The sequence below is a fragment of the Lepus europaeus genome, chromosome 12, assembly GCF_033115175.1.
Source record: "Lepus europaeus isolate LE1 chromosome 12, mLepTim1.pri, whole genome shotgun sequence".
Lineage (NCBI taxonomy): Eukaryota > Metazoa > Chordata > Mammalia > Lagomorpha > Leporidae > Lepus > Lepus europaeus.
This window is the reverse complement of record NC_084838.1, coordinates 83,675,565-83,692,545: the sequence shown is the minus strand read 5'-3', so window position 1 is coordinate 83,692,545 and position 16,981 is coordinate 83,675,565. Positions and strand designations below refer to the sequence as shown.

General features: G+C 40.1%; 1 pseudogene; it reads right to left on the bottom strand.

Annotated features, from left to right (window-relative positions):
* Positions 1 to 326: 326 nt before the first annotated feature.
* Positions 327 to 1,225, bottom strand: LOC133771045 (ATP synthase subunit O, mitochondrial-like; annotated as a pseudogene).
* Positions 1,226 to 16,981: the final 15,756 nt, after the last annotated feature.

Sequence of the window (16,981 nt, the reverse complement as noted above, 5' to 3'; positions counted from 1 at the left end):
CTTCGGCCTGACCCAGCCCTGGCTATTGCAGCAGCCATTTGGGAAGGGAAGCAGTGAATGCAAGTTGTGTTTCTCTTCCTTTTTCTGTCTGACACTCTGCCTTTCAAATAAATAAATAAAATGTTTGAAACAAATAAAAAAAAATATAAGCCTAAGTTTATATTCAGGAATTAATGCATTGTTTATCTTCTTTTAAAGTGATCCAGATATTCAGTGAATATTTGTCACTTAACTTAGTAGAGTTGTTTTAGGATTTTTTCTGTCTGTTCAGGAACTATTTTATTGTTCCAAGCTAAAGAACTGTCACTGATAGAAAATCAGCACTTTCACATAATCTCCCACAAGGCCCCACTCAGCTTTTGAATCTTGGTTTTTGCAGACATATCAGTGTATTTTTCTCTAGTACAGACAATCACCCCACCATGATTGACAGATCAGTCTTCACCTCCAATTTTACTACTTGGCCTTGGGGAACTTTTCAGAACTGTTTTTAATGCAGAAAGAGTGGTTTCATCTAAAGGAGATGCAGTGATCACAGCAGAAGGTACTTCTCCATGGTAGGCACTCCTGATAGAAGGCAGAAATGACTCCTGGGGTATTTTCAGCAGGCAAATTGATGAGCTTGAACGTACAGGAAGAAAACTTCTCTTTTGGGGGCCAGCGTTGTGGCGTAGTGGGTAAAGCGGCTGCTTGTGACACCAGCATCTCATAGGGACACCACTTTGTGTCTCAGCTGCTCCATGTCTGATCCACTCCCTGCTAATATGCCTGGGAAAGCAGTGGAAGATGGCCCAAGTGCCTGGGCCCCTGCTACTCACATAGGAGACTCGGATGAATCTCCTGGCTCCTGGTTTCATCCTGGCCCAGCCCTGGCTGTTGAGGCCATCTGGGGAGTTAACCAGTGGATAGGAGATCTCTTTATCTCTTTCTCACCCTCTCTCTCTCTCTCTTTGACTTTCAAATGAATAAATGCTTATTTAAAAAGAAAATAAAAAGACACCTCTCTTTGGCTCTGATGTCATTCTGACTTCTCACTTGGATGAAATGCTTAACACAGGATTCAGAATAGAAGCAGCCACTCTGGGTGACTTCATGGGTTGCACTACTCTCAACTCCTTTCCTGCTGTTTCAGTTCATTCTGTTCAGATGCAGCAGAATAAAGAGCAGTGGCACAGTGACCTTCAATACCTTATATGCGAACATGTGGCCTCACAATCCTGGCAAATGGTCAACCTCAGAGGCACTGTAGCCTCTCACCTGCCCACAGTCTGGACACCGCTGGGCTGTCCACCCTCTCCCCAGTGGCTCTAGGCCAAACTCTGGTTTTTTAGATCTTGAGTTATCAGAAGATTTTGGAAACAGTTTTATCTCTTTTTTGAACATTTTTATTTTCTTATTTTCACTTTTTATTTGGAAGGCAGGTAGACAGAGATCTTCCATGCATGGGTTCGCTTGACAGATGCCTCCAACATCCAACCACAGCTAGACCAGACCCAAGCCAGGAGTCCATATCTTAATTTTGATCTCCTATGTGGTTGGTAGGGATCTAAATAATTGAGCCATCCCCTGCTGTCTTCCAGGATGCATATTAGCAGGATTGGAAACACAGAGGCCAGGACTCACACCAGGCACTCTGATATGAGATACAAGCATCTTAAGAGGCAACTTAACTGCTCCACAAAATGCCTGCCCATGGAAACTGTTTTTAGACACATAACATTAAACAAAACTAGCTATCATCTTTAGTTATTTTTCTTATTGGAAATTTTTGTAACAGAGATTATATGAGTTTAATCAGTAAAGCTAGAATGTCCATTTTTTACTAAATCACCAAAAAGCCTTATTTATTTAAGTCATATATGAACTTGAAAACCCTGGAGTTCCTTTCTTTGCTGAGAAAATGGTTGGTGTAAGCATTTAGTTTTCTATAGGCCAATTAAGTAGAACTCTTTTAATTTTATTTCTAATAATATGAGGAGGTAAAATTATGACATACAAACAATACACATATGGACATACATAAATATACAGATGCAGATTCATAGCTTCTGTTCTAACATTGTAGCCATGGGACTGCTGTTTGGCCTAGTGGTTAAGATGCTGATTAGAAAGCCCCTTCCTTTGGTTCGGTTCCTGCCTCCGACTCCTGATCCTAGTTTCCTGCTAATGCAGACCCCAGAAGGCAGCAATGATGGCTGACATAATGGGGTTTCTGCCATCCACATGGGAGACCTGGCTCTTGGCTTTGGCTGCTCCTCCCAGCCATTGCAAGCATCTGGGAAGTGATCTAGTAGATGGTAGTAACCTCTCCTCTCTCCCTCTTTCTGTTTCTCTGCCTCTTAAATAAAAACATAGCAATAAAATAAAATTTTAACCATATGTAATGCACAATGATATGAAAGTCCCTATCTGGACTAAAATTGTGTTCTTTGTAGTTAAAGTTATCTGCTCAGATGGTTCAAGCCTTTTATTCGTATTTGTGGAAAGGACTTCTGTTTTTTGTGTGTGCTAGTTTATTTCTAAAAAGTTCTTATTTTTTCCCCCCTTCTGATGAATCATTTCTCTTAAGTCTGAATTTTAAAGATTTAAACATTTAGGCACAGAGATAGAACATTTTTTTTCTCCCAAAGGAGTTTTGGGGTATATTCATTCACTTCTTATCAGGAGCCAGTTTTACTGAGACTTAGGACCATATTTTAGATGAGTGATTGAGGAGACATTCAGTCTATTTCCAACTTGTCTTTATCCTTTTCAGTCTCGTGCAGTTGCTTTTGTAATAGCTCAGAGTTGTGTCCAAGACCAAGGATTAAATTCAGGTTTTATAGAAACTCCTGGCTCATTGAAGGACCTCATTTTTTAAATTTTATTTATTTATTTTTTAAAGATTTATTTATTTATTTGAAAGTCAGAGTTACACAGAGAGAAGAGAGGCAGAGAGAGAGAGAGAGAAAGAGGTCTTCCATCAGATGGTTCACTCCCCAGTTGGCTGCAACAGCCGGAGCTGAGCCAATCCAAAGCCAGGAGCCAGGAGCTTCTTCTGGGTCTCCCACATGAGAATAGGGACCCAAGGACTTGGGCCATCTTCTACTGCTTTCCCAGGCCATAGCAGAGAGCTGGATTGGAAGAGGAGCAGCCGGGTTTCGAACCCCATATGGGATGTCAGCACTTCAGGCCAGGGCGCTAACCCACGGCGCCACAGCATCGGCCCCAAAGGGCCTCATTGTTAAAGCAAATTTATGTTAAATAGGATCAGATGGGAAAAAAAATCAAAAGATCACAGAAATTAATAAACAAAGAATAATTTTTGCTAATATAAATCATTTTTGTAGAAATTCATGTAGACATTATGAGAATACTTCAAAAATTCATAAAAATGGAATTAAAAGAACGTTTGTTGTAGTGCAAAAAATTTTGAAATCCATGAATAATTTTTCATCATACATATTTTCTATGAACTTTTTGAAGACTCATATTTATTGAGTCTTTCTGTGTTTACCAATCAAAAAATGTATCTCATTGCGTCTGATACATTTAAAATCTCTTCTTTTATGTCCCTTTTTTCTGATATTTCCACAGGTGAGTAAATTAGCCTAGAATAAAACTTTCTCATTGTAGACGCTATAGTTTTAAATTATCTTCCTGAGATGCACCCATTTCTCCATAAAGGCACATGTTGAAGTTTCATAATTTTTGAATAAAATTAACTGTAGTTTCAGATGGAAAAGTCCAAGGCTCCTTAGGTTTTGCCTTTCAAATAAATAAATAAATAAATCTTTAAAAAAAAACCTCAAGACTTACTCATGACCTCCAGATACAGTAAGAAATCAGAGCACAATGGTCTCAGAGAGTACCTATGCCTACTTATTAGTTGCTTCTGGAGGTGACTGGTGAGAAGCTCCTTCATATCCAACTTCTGACACCAAACTGTTAGAAAGTAACCTGGGGCACAATAATATTTTGCAGAGTTTGTGTTGGAAGCAATTCATAAATTGGGGAACAATAGACCAAAACAGACAGTGTTCCAATGATAGGTCATCAGAGGCAAGTATTTACGGAGAAAAATGCAGAAACAAAATAAAGAAATCATTGATTGGTTGCAGTTATAGTTTGAATAATTATTCCCTGAATTCATGTAGGAATTTAGTCCTCATAGCCTTATACTGATGGGACTAAGAGGGTGGAAATTTAACACAATTATGTCATTTAGAGGTGGGGTCTTTGACAAGTGAACAGATTAGATTAGGTCATCAGGATGGAGCCCCTTGACTGGATCCTGGTGGTTTTAGAAGGAAAGGAAGTCCACACGGGCATCGCCATGCTTGGTCCCTGTCTCTTGCCAGGGACTCTGACAGAACAAAGGCCTCTGCCAGGTGAAGGCCCACGAGGTGTCCAGCAGAACCATGCACCCAGACTGCTTCTCCTTAGGGGATGAGAATGCCTCTGGCATGTCAGTATAGCAATGAAAAGCAGACTGGTACAGTTGTTACAAACTTGCCTTTTTTATTCACCTTGTCAGAATGTTCTTAGACATAAGAATTTGCTGGTGGGCTGAATCTGGTTGGGTGAAGTTCAGTCTTACTGCTGTAAGCATTCACAAGAAATGACCCAAGTTAAATTTGACTCATGCTTTCAGTTTAAGTAAGGTTAAGGCTGTTTTTTAAAATATTTAAAAATTTTTTAAATTTAAAATCATAGAATCATGGGAAGTTGTAAATATAGTACAGAGAGGCCTCATATGTATTCCAAACAATTTCTCCCAGTGGTTGCATTTTACATAATTATAGTCTGATATCAAAACCATGAATTTAACATTAGTATAATATGAGTATCATTTTATCACATGTGTATATTTGTATAACTACCATTGCAATCATGATGCACAACTATTCCATAACCACAAAGATCACCCTCATGCTAGCTCTTTGTAGTCAGAATTTCTTTTAAACTTATTTAGTTTGAAATGCAATGAGACAGAGAGAGAGAGAGAGCCAGACATCAATGCCAAGCACTCTGATGTGGGATGCAGGCACCCTAACAGACACCTTAATAACTAGGCCAAGTAGGCACCACAGTGGTCAGTTTTTGCAGACCAGTTGTCCTGTCCCCTGCTATCCACCAAACTGCTTTCCTTCCTTATAATGTTACCATTTTCAGATTTTCAGAATGTTGTATAAATGGAATGCTACACAATGTGGCCTTTTAAAATTCTCAATCTCACACTCTTATTTGATAGTGCCTTTAAAATCCATACAAGTTGTGTGTAAGAAAAGTACAATCCCTTTTATTGCCAAGTGGTTGTTACACACTAACACTAATTATTAGTGTTACATGCTACACAAACAATTTGTTAAGAGCCTAAGAAGTGACATTTTGGTTACTTAAGTTTTTAAAAAAAATTATAAAAAATTTTTAAAACTTTTATTTATTTTTTTAAAAGTCAGTAACAGCCAGAGAAAAAGATATCTTCCGTCTGCTGGTTCACTCCCCAGATGGCCCAATGGCCCAGCATGGGTCCAGGCTGAAGCTGGGAGCCAGGAGCTTCTTTCAGATCTCCCATGTAGGTGGCAGGGGCCTAAACACTTGGGCCATCTTCCAGTGCTTTTTCTAGGCCATAAGCAGGAAGCTGGACAGGAAGTAGAACAGCTGGGATACAAACTGGAACCTATATGGGAAGCCAGGTGGTGGCTTTACCTGCTATGCCACAACGCTGGCCCCAACATATTATCAAATTTTAATTAACTCACAATAATTGTACATATTTATGAGGTATAGTGTGACATTTCAATATATGTATAGAATATGTGGTGATCAGATCAGGGTAACTGGTGTGTCCACCTGCCCAAACATTAAAAAGGGGCTATTTTTCAAAATTTATTTATTTGTTTTTTAAATTGTTTATTTCTTTGTTTTTTAAATTATTTATTTATTTGAAAGGCAGACTTTCAGAGAGAGAGAGAGAGAGACAGAGATACAGAGAGACAGAAAGATCCTCTGCTCACTGGTTCACTCCTCAAATGGCCCAACAGCCAGGGCGGGGCCAGGCTGAACCCAGGAGCCTGGAGCTCTATCCAGGTCTCCCACATGGGTAGTAGGAGCCCAAGTACTTGAGCCATCTTGTACTGCTTTGAAAAGGAGACTATTTTAAAGGCCAAGTGGATTTTATTTGTTCAGAAAGCTTTTAGACTTGGTCTCCATTAATTGTCTCTTAATTTTTTGAACTTCTGTGGCTCATAGTTTTCTTTCACTCAAATTACCCTTAAAATTTTACAGCACATTTGGAGCTAAAGAAAAGATAACAGGAGATTGTTTGAGACATACATGCTACGGTTTAAGTGTGTTCCTCCAAAATGCATGGTGAAACTTTATCCCCATTGTGGAGGCATTAAGAGAGTTGGGGTCTTTAGAAGGTAATTAAGTCAGGAGGGCAGAGCCCTCACGGGTGGTGGGGTGAGTCCCTTCTGCCTCTGAGGACATAGTGCAGCAACAGGATGCCAACCTGGAAGCAGAGATGGCCCTAATGAGACCCAGATCTTGTCATTGCCTTCATCTGAGACTTCTCAGCCTACAGAACTATGAGAAGTAAATTTCTATTCTTTACAAATTACCCAAGTGTAGGCCGGCGCCATGGCTCACTAGGCTAATTCTCTGCCTGCGGTGCTGGCACTCTGGGTTCTAGTCCCGGTTGGGGCGCCAGTTCTGTCCCAGTTGCTGTTCTTCCAGTCCAGCTCTCTGCTGTGGCCCAGGAAGGCAGTGGAGGATGGCCCAAGTGCTTGGGCCCTACACCCGCATGGGAGACCAGAAGGAAGCACCTGGCTCTTGGCTTTGGATTGGTGCAGTGCACTGGCCGTAGCAGCCATTTGGGGGGTGAACCAATGGAAGGAAGACCTTTCTCTCTGTCTCTCTCTCACTGTCTAACTCTGTCAAAAACAACAACAACAACAAATTACCCAAGTGTTTTGTCACAGCAGCACAAAGGGACTAAGACAATATGGTAACAATATATGTATATAAGGAGACTGGAAAAGTTTAGAAGATGCTACCCATCCACCCCTCCCATTTGACTCATGTGGGCAAAGCAAAACATTTAGGGTTTGCAGGTGAATAGTGAGGCCATTTACTAGAAATCATTGTGTAAAGTGAACTGTGAATGCATCTTTGACTAAAACTATAATGCTAAGATAACAGTTCTTACAGAATATATAGTTATGATGTTTGGAGGTGAAAAAATGAATGTCAAAAAGAGAGAACTAAAATTGTCCCAAACATAGTAAAATTTTTCCACATCGTTATTCTGAGAAGTCATTAACATCACGGGTACCAAGAAGGTGAGTCTATTTTAGATTCTCTGCTCTAATAAGAAAACTCTGTCCTACAGAAAGCAACAGGATCTATCTATTCTGTGTGTATATTAATGTGTTCTGCTTTTGAAAGGTTTCAGCCTTACTTAACTCATATTATCATTGCTACAGCTATTGTTTATTGGAACCTAATACACATGAAACAAGATAAAGATTGTGCATCTCCCAAAATACAAAGGGAAAACTAAGTATCAGAGGAAAAGAAATAACTTACGAGAATGGACTAAGGCGATTTCCCGAGCAACAGAAATTTGAAAGGGAAATTTTAAAAAGAACGATATCTTCATGCAATGAATAGATTTGGGAGGTGGATGTTGTGGCCCAGTACATTGAGCCTCTGCTTAGGGAGCCCACATTCCATATCACAGCACCTACAATCAAGTCCCAGCACTTCATTTCCAATCCAGCTTCCTGCTAACGCGCCGGGGAAGCAGCAGGTGATGGCTCAAGTACTCGAGTCCCAACCCTGGACTCCTGGCTTCAACCTGGCCCAGCTCCAGCTATTGTGACCACCATTATGGAAGGGAACCAGCAGATGGAAGATTCTCTCTCTCTCTGCCTTTCAAATAAATGAATAAATAATTTTTTAAAAGAAATTTGCTCACATACCTCTTAACATCACACACTGCTTCAGTAGCAGGAAAACAACAGAGCAGAGCACATATTTAGTAAGAAAAACTCTTTAAATGGGAAAGAACCACAAGCCTGCATTATCAGTAAAACCAAATGAGGAACCATTTTGCTGGAGCACCCAGGTGCGGCTCTGAGTTCTGCTTAGAGGTGATAAGGGACTCTAGTGAACTGAATGGGACTTGGCTCTCTCAACTCATGCAGACTTTTAAATCCTGAGTTTTATGTTAATGGCTAACAGATTATTGCTAACAGTTTATGGATTAGGATAGAGATCTGATCTTACTATGATGTCACAGAGAGATCTCCCATCTGTTGGTCCACTCTCCAAATATCTGCAATAGCCAGTCTGCTATTAACCAAGTGAGCCACAGCACCACCACCCCTCCTTTTTTTTTGTTAAAGATTTGTTTATTTGAAAGTCAGAGTTACACAGAGAGAGGAGAGGCAGAGAGAGAGAGAGAGAGGTCTTCCATCCAATGGTTCACTCCCCAATTTGCCACAACGGCCAGAGCTGCGCCGATCTGAAGTCAGGAGCCAGGTGCTTCCTCCAGGTCCTCCACATGGGTGCAGGGGCAAGGACTTGGGCCATCTTCTACTGCCTTCCTAGGCCATAGCAGAGAGCTGGATTAGAAGTGGAGCAGCCAGGTCTCAAATCGCCGTCCATATGGGACGCTGGCACTTCAGGCCAGGGCGTTAACCCGCTGCTCCACAGCGCCAGCCCCAAGCCAAATGTTTCTAAAAACATCATTAACTGACAGTCCATGGTGTTCCAGATATGGTGTTATGATCCTGTGATTTGAAGGAACGAGCACTTACTGGAACTGGGTTGGAACAAATTCCCACGGCCTGAGCCCAGTGGACACTGAGGTCATTCCTCAAACCTCCTACTGGTGCAGAAACCAATAATGGGGTGGAAGAGGTTTGCAGGTGTTTACATTATTTGAAGAGGAGGAGCCAGGTGTTGTTGCACACAGAGTTCTTCTGCATCTTGGGAGGCTAGCATCCCATGTCAGAGTGCAGTTTCAGTCCTGGTTCCTCCACTTCTGACCCAGCCTCCTGCTAATGCATCCTGGGAAGCAGCAGGTGATGGTCCATGTGCTTGGGCCCCTGCCACATTTGTGGGAGACTTGGATGAAGTTCCAGGCTCTAAGCTTTAACTGGCCCAGACCTGTCTCTTGTGCGCATCTGGGGAGTGAACCAATGGATGGACTGTATCTCTTCCCCTCCCTCTCTGTTACTCTGCCTTTCAAGTAGATGAAAATAAATAAATAAATAAATAAATAAATAAATAAATAAATATTTTTAAAAAATGAATTGCTTGGGGTAATACAAAATTGTTCAAATGTTTCAGTGCCTAGGACTATCTAGAAGAGGCACTGTATACTTTTATAATGTTTTAACGCAGTGTTTTAAGACATTTGAAATGATGTTTCTTGAGTTTACTATGACATCCAGCAAGTGCTTAATTAGCATCTGTGTACATCAAAGATGGAAATTCCCAGTTTCTGCTAAGCCGTGGTACTAAGCCAGTTTTCTACAAAGACCTTACATTTAAATAGATATTTATATGAAAGTTTCCAAAAGTTAGCTGGCCTAGATGTTAATCTGGAAGTAGAAAGGGGGGATTTTTATTCCAAAGTTAAAACATTGATCCTGGAGTTGGCTGGGCTTCCATCCCCCACCCCATACCTCTTCACATACTCTTTAGCATGGATGTGACACAAACATGCCTTTATATCTACCAAATGAGTAATCTGATCTTCAGCTAAAGGGGGAAAATGTAATTAGCACTTAATAACCAGGTGTGAGGCAAAGAACATACCAGAAAGGTTATTCTCCATCTATACCAGTCAATGAGGTGTCTGTATGAGTTCTGTGAATTTTCCAATAAAGAAAACAAACCAAAGAAAAGGGGCTTTTGTTGCAGAACATTCTGAGCAAATCAGAAACAGATTTGATACTGTGTTCATCTGGGGAACTGTTCAGTCAAATCTAGAATACTCTTATACTGGGGAAACTACAAGGTGGGTCACTCCACAGAGCACAGGCAGCACACAGCACCACAAGCCAGGCTCTTCGAGTGGAGCATATTAAAAATTTACTTCTATGCTTAGGGTAAGCTTTTTACATTGCAGTTTCTGTTGCTAAGGTTTGTGAAATGTCTTCACTTCCTGATGTTGCAAAAGGATTCCTAGAAATAAACTGTGAATGGCAGATTGATAGAAACTAAATCAGTAAGTTACTTCGGAGATTTAAGGATTTGATATATGGGTGGGTGTCGTGGTACAATGAGTTAAGCCACCACTTGGGATGCCTGCATCCCGTTCTGGAGTGCCTAGAATGGAGTCTCACCTCTGCTTCCAATACAGCTTCTAACTAATGCACCTGGCAGTCAGCCCAAGTACTTGCATCCTAGTCACCCATATAGGAGACCCAGATGGAGTCCAGGCTCCTGACTTTGCCTGGCCTAGCTCTAGCTGCTGTAGGCATTTGGGGAGTAAAGCAGTAGATGGAACATCTCTCCCTCTCTCTGTTTCTTTCTGTCTCCCCCATCCCCTCTCTCTTTCTGTCTTTCAAATAAATAATAATGAATAAATCAAAGCCTGACTATATGTTGGTGACAAGGCCTTTAAAAAAAGGACTTGATGTAATGAGGCAAGTATAAAGAAATGGTGTTTGGCAACAAAATCCACTTTTATTTTCAAATGTTTTGAGTCTTGGAATTCACCAAACCATATTCATAACATTTGGTTTATGACTAACAACCAGCTAGAAAGCACCTAGTTTGTTTTAGTTTAAAAAAATTTTTTTTAATTTGCAAATCCGAGAGAGAGAGATAATAGAGAGAGAGAAAGAGAGAGAGAGAGAGAGGGAGGGAGGGTTCCATCTAAATACCTGCAACAGCTGGGGCTAGACCAAGGCTGAAATCAGCATGTGGAAATGCTATCCAGGTCTCCTACATCAGAAGCCGGGACCCAAGTACTTCAGCCATCACCACTGCCTCCCAGGGTCTACAATGGCAGGAAACTGGAGTCAGGACTTAGAATCATAACTCAAACCTGAACAGTCCAGTGTTGAATGTGGGTAGCCTAAGCAAAATCTTAGCCTTTAGTCCAAATGTTTATATATTGTCAGTGTGGTAATAATATACTGATGAGTATAAACCTCTTTGTTTTGTCAACTTAGTCACCTGTTAATACCCATCTGGAACACAGAACTGATTTATTTTTCCAAGTCAAAAATTATTGTTCGGAATTGCTGTCAATGTTTCCACAACATATTTCCAGAAGAGTGTCAATAGTTTTTCTCTTTTTTTAACTTTTATTTAATAAATACAAATTTCCAAAGTACAACTCTTGGATTATAGCGGGTTTTTCCCCCCCATAATCTCTCTCCCACCTGCAACCATCCCATCTGCCACTCCCTCTTCCATCCCACTCTTCATCAATATTCATTTTCAATTATCTTCATATACAGAAGATCTACTTAGTGTTTACTAAGTAAAGATTTCAACAGTTTGCACCCACACAGACACACAAAGTATAGAGTACTGTTTGAGTAGTAGTTTTGCCATTAATTCGCATAGTACAACAAATTAAGGACAGAGATCCTGCATGGGGATTAAGTGCATAGTTGACCTAACAATTGACACTCTTATTTATGACATTAGTAATCATTCAGCTCTTGTCATGAGCTGCTAAGGCTATGGAAGCCTCTTGAGTTCGCCGACTCCAATCTTATTTAGACAAGGTCATAGTCAAAGTGGAAGTTCTCTCCTCCCTTCAGAAAAAGGTACCCCCTTCTTTGATGACCCGTTTTTTCTGCTGGGATCTCACTCACAGAGATCTTTCATTTAGGTCATTTTTTTTTGCCACAGTGTCTTGATGTTCCATGCTTGAGAAATTCTCATGGGCTTTTCAGCCAAATCCAAATGCCTTAAGGGTTGATTCTGAGGCCAGAGTGCTGTTTAGGACATCTGCCACTCTATGAGTCTGCTGTGTATCCTGCTTCCCATGTTGGATCGTTCTGTCCTTTTTTATTCTATCAGTTAGTATTAGCAGACACTAGTCTTGTTTATGTGATCCCTTTGACACTTAATCCTATCATTATGATCAACTGTGAACTGAAACTGATCACTTTAACTAGTGAGATGGCATTGGTACCACTGTGATGGGATTGAATTGGAATACCCTGGCACATTTCTAACTCTACCATTAGGGGTAAGTCCAAGTGAGCATGTGCTGAACTTTACATCTCCTCCCTCTCTTATTCCCACTCTTATATTTAACAAGGATCACTTTTCAGTTAAATTTAAACACCTAAGAATAATTGTGTGTTAAGTAAAGAGTTCAACCAATGGTATTAAGTAGAACAAAAAAATACTAAAAGGAATAAAATAGTAAGTTGTTTCTCAACAGTCAGGACAAGGGCTGATCAAGTCATTGTTTCTCATAGCGTCCATTTCATTTCAACAGGTTTCCTCTTAGGTGCTCGGTTAGTTGTCACCAATCAGGGAGAATATAGAGAACAGAAAAGAAACACCAGAAATCAATCCAAACATCTACAGCCAACTTATATTTGATCAAGGATCTAAAACCAATACCTGGAGCAAGGACAGTCTATTCAATAAATGGTGCTGGGAAAACTGGATTTCCACATGCAGAAGCATGAAGCAAGATCCCTACCTTACACCTTACACAAAAATCCACTCAACATGGATTAAAGATATAAATCTACAACCAGACACCATCAAATTATTAGAGAGCATCGGAGAAACCCTGCAAGATATAGGCACAGGCAAAGACTTCTTGGAAAAGACCCCAGGAGCAACAGACAGTCAAAGACAAAATTAACAATTGGGTTACATCAAATTGAGAAGTTCCCGTACTGCAAAAGAAACAGGAAAGTGAAGAGGCAACTGACAGAATGGGAAAAATATTTGCAAATTATGCAACCAATAAAGGATAAATAAGCAGAATCTACAAAGAGGTAAATAAAGCCCACAACAACAAAACAAACAATCCACTTAAGAGATGGGCCAAGGACCTAAATAGGCATTTTTCAAAAGAGGAAATCCAATTGGCCAACAGGCACATGAAAAAATGTTCAGGATCACTAGCCATCAGGGAAATGCAAATCAAAACCACAATTAGGTTTCACCTCACTCTGGTTAGAATGGGTTACATACAGAAATCTACCAACAACAGATGCTGGTGAGGATGTGGGGGAAAAGGGACATTAATCCACTGTTGGTGGGAATGCAAACTAGTAAAGCCACTATGGAAGTCAGTCTGGAGATTCCTCAGAAACCTGAATATAACCCTACCATACAACCCGGCCATTCCACTCCTTGGAATTTATCCAAACGAAATTAAATTGGCAAGCAAAAGAGCTGTCTGCACCTTAATGTTTATTGCAGCTCAATTCACAATAGCTAAGACATGGAATCAACCTAAATGCCCATCAACAGAAGACTGGATAAAGAAATTATGGGATATGTACTCTATAGAATACTATACAGCAGTAAAAAAAAAATGAAATCCAGTCATTTGCAACTAAATGGAGGAATCTGGAAAACACCATGCTGAGTGAAATAAGCCAGTCCCAAATGGACAAATATCATATGTCCTCCCTGATTGGTGACAAGTTTTTTTTTTTCTACTTTTTCATTATTCCTCCTATTTGACAATAATAGAAAATCTGTATTTTCATGACTAGTTGTGATCCTTCAGTTTGGGCAAGATGGCACGTTTTCATCAACTGGAGTTTGAAAGCGTGGTACAGAAACAGAATTCACCGTGAAGTAAAGAAAAGAGGTTAGGAGGTAGAGCAAGCTCTGCTGCTTGTATTCTCATCTATTATTCCTCTTCCTAAATAACCCACATTTTGTTCAGGTCTCCCCATCAGAGAGGGTGTTGTATTTTCCTGTAATTCTGTCTGGAGGTCTCTGTAGGGGCTATAGGGGCCAGCACTGTGACATAGCACTGTGGCCATAGGGGTCAGCACTGTGGCACAGTGGATAAGATGGCAGCATCTGACATTGGAGTGCTGGGTTTGAGTCCTGGCTTCTCGACTTCCCATCCAGTCCCTGCTAAAGTACCTGGGAAGGCAATGGAAGATGTCCCAAGTGCCTGGACCTGTACTATTCAAGTGGAAGACCAAGATGGAATTCCTGACCCCTGGCTTCAGATTGGCCCAGACCGGGATGTTGCAACCATTTTAGGAGTGAACCAGTAGACGGAAGAGATCTCTCTCTCTCTCTCTCTCTCTCTCTGTGTGTGTGTGTGTGTGCCCCTTTCTCTGTTGCTCTTTCAAATAAATAAATAATGGCAACAAACCCTAGTCCTGCCATGCTGGAGTGATTGTGTGTGTGATGGTGTGCCTTGCACAGAATACTTCTTTGCCCTAGTGGACCACTTAATGCCCAAACTTCACGCCCGTGACCAAGTGTTCCTCTCACAGGAAACTTGTTTATCCTGAGATAATAGGTGGCAAGCCCCAGTCCCTGAGCTGCCAGACACAAGACAGCAAAGCCAAAGACTTCTGCAAAGCTGAAGTTTTGCAAAGACTGAACAATAGCAGAAGGCAGATCAAAGACTGGGACAGATCATATGGATTCTTCTTGGTGTCAGATTAACTGCTACCCGAGCTCCAGCCTAATTATACTTACATTGTAATACAGAAACCTAACGGAAATCACTCCCCCTCATGCCATGACAGTTTCCAGTTGCCATGAAAACCTATGGAAGTAGAACCACATAGCATCTTTTCTGGCGTCCCAATACTAGGCTTTCTGGGTTTGTTCCTGAGAGAGGTCTCAGGTGTTTCACCCATTGCTGCTCTGTGAACTTCCCTCACCACCCTCAGGATCCCTCAGGAGGACGCTGGGATGCCTTGGACGTTGGAAAGTGGTACAGTCCTAACGCCCATTGCATGTTTCCAAGGCCAAAGAAAATGAACACATCACCATTTCCTCTAGATGCACCAAAGAAAGCAGTGGGAGTTATCCCAAATGACTGGACTCTTGCCATCTATGTGGTTGACCAATATGGATTTCCCAGCTCCTGGATTCAGCCTACCAGTCTTGCCTCTTCTGATTATTTGGGGATTGGAACAGCTGTTGGAAGAATTTTTCTTTCTCTGTCTTCCTCTCTCTCTGTCTCTCTGGCTTTCAAATAAATAAATCTTAAATAAGGAGACAGAAAACTCCAAAGATTTGGAAAAAGGGAAACATTTCTTAAGGAAATATTACCTTTTCACTTTGCAGCTTGTGATTTGTAGCATTGCATTCTTAGAATAATTGGATTGCTATTTTTACTGAGTTTGGAAAACATTGAGTTTTAACATCCTTAAATATTGCATTGATCCCACTCCCAGTGTGGTTACAATTATAGTTGTGTCATCATTTGCTATCACCTCACAAATCTCCAATGCTTTCATTAGTTACTCATATTAATGGAATCCTATCCTCTAGTGTATCATTTCATACTAAACAAGATGAGAATGAAGTCTAATTCTACTTTTAACACTTTCAACATTGGATTTAACTTTATATTATGCACATAAAAATGCTCAAATGTTGTGACACAAAAAGGTCTCTGTGTTGTTCAATTTGCCAGTTTTGTCAACTCATCTTTATGTGGCCTATACAACATAAAAATCACCAATTCAGTTTTGAAAAGATCAAAGGAACGTGATAGACAATTCTCAAAAGAAGAAATAGAGAAGACCAGAAAATATATGGAGAAATACTCATCACTAGCCATGAGGAAAATTAAAATCAAAATGACAATGAGATAGCAATTCAACCATGTCAGAATGGATATTTTGGAATAGGCAGAGTAACAAATGTTGGACAAGGGGATACTTATACCTTGTTGAAGGGATTTTGAATTAGTTCAGTCACTGTGGAAAATAGTATGTATATGTGTAAAAATATTAAAAATAGACTTGATATATGATCCAGGAATCCAACTACTAGGTATCTGCCCAAAAGACATGACCACATTGTATCTAAGAGTTATCTTCACAACCAATCTTATACCACTACTGTTTGCAATACCCAGTATATATAATGAAAAGTGCCTGACATCAAGTGAATCAATAAAATATATGTAGTATATGCATACAGTAGAATACTACTCTGCTCTGTAAAAAATGAAATTCTATAATTTATATAAAATGATGCAACTGGAGGGCAAGTTGTTGAGTGAAATATGATGGACACAGAAAGAAAAATACTACATGTTCTCTCTTATATATGATATCTTAAAAAAGGTAACAATCAGAAAACAAAAATAAAAAATGAAAAAAATTCATATATTTATCAGTATTGCCACAAGTAGAGTTTTTTTCACTTTGCTTTATATCTTTTCAAATGAGTGATAAAGATGAATAACAATACAGTTTGGATGATCTGTGATTGTTCTAAAGTTGCATATGAATGAAACTGATATATTTTCATTCCATTATTATATGTAGCCCTTGCCTATATTCCTGAAGAACTATGTTCCTTTCCCTTTGTTGAAGAACTCTTTATTTAATAGAGAATTAAGAAAAAAAAATAAATTAAAAAAAAAAAAAAAGAAAACCTATGGAAGTAGCCATATCCAAGGAGAGAAAATAGGTGGGCCCCTAATTCCTGGAAATGGCTGCCCTGTTCTCAGAAGTAAGATGAATTTTCTGCCCAAATATTAACATATATTTCCTGGACTCCATAAATGTAGACTTCCAACTGCATACAGGATGCGCTTCACCGCTTTCTTTAATAAAACTCTCTTGCTTTCACTTTGCTGGCTCAAACTTAACTTTTGTCTTCCGCAGAAGACAAGAACCCACCCCAGGCTACGGTGGTCCCCGCAACAGGGTCCAGGCATCCAGTGTCAGCACTGGCAGTTGTCCTGTGGCTCTTGTCTGATATGTGTCCAGTTTATTCCCACCAAGATAGTCACTCTCTAGAAGAATTCCTACCAAGAAACAAAAGTTAGTTT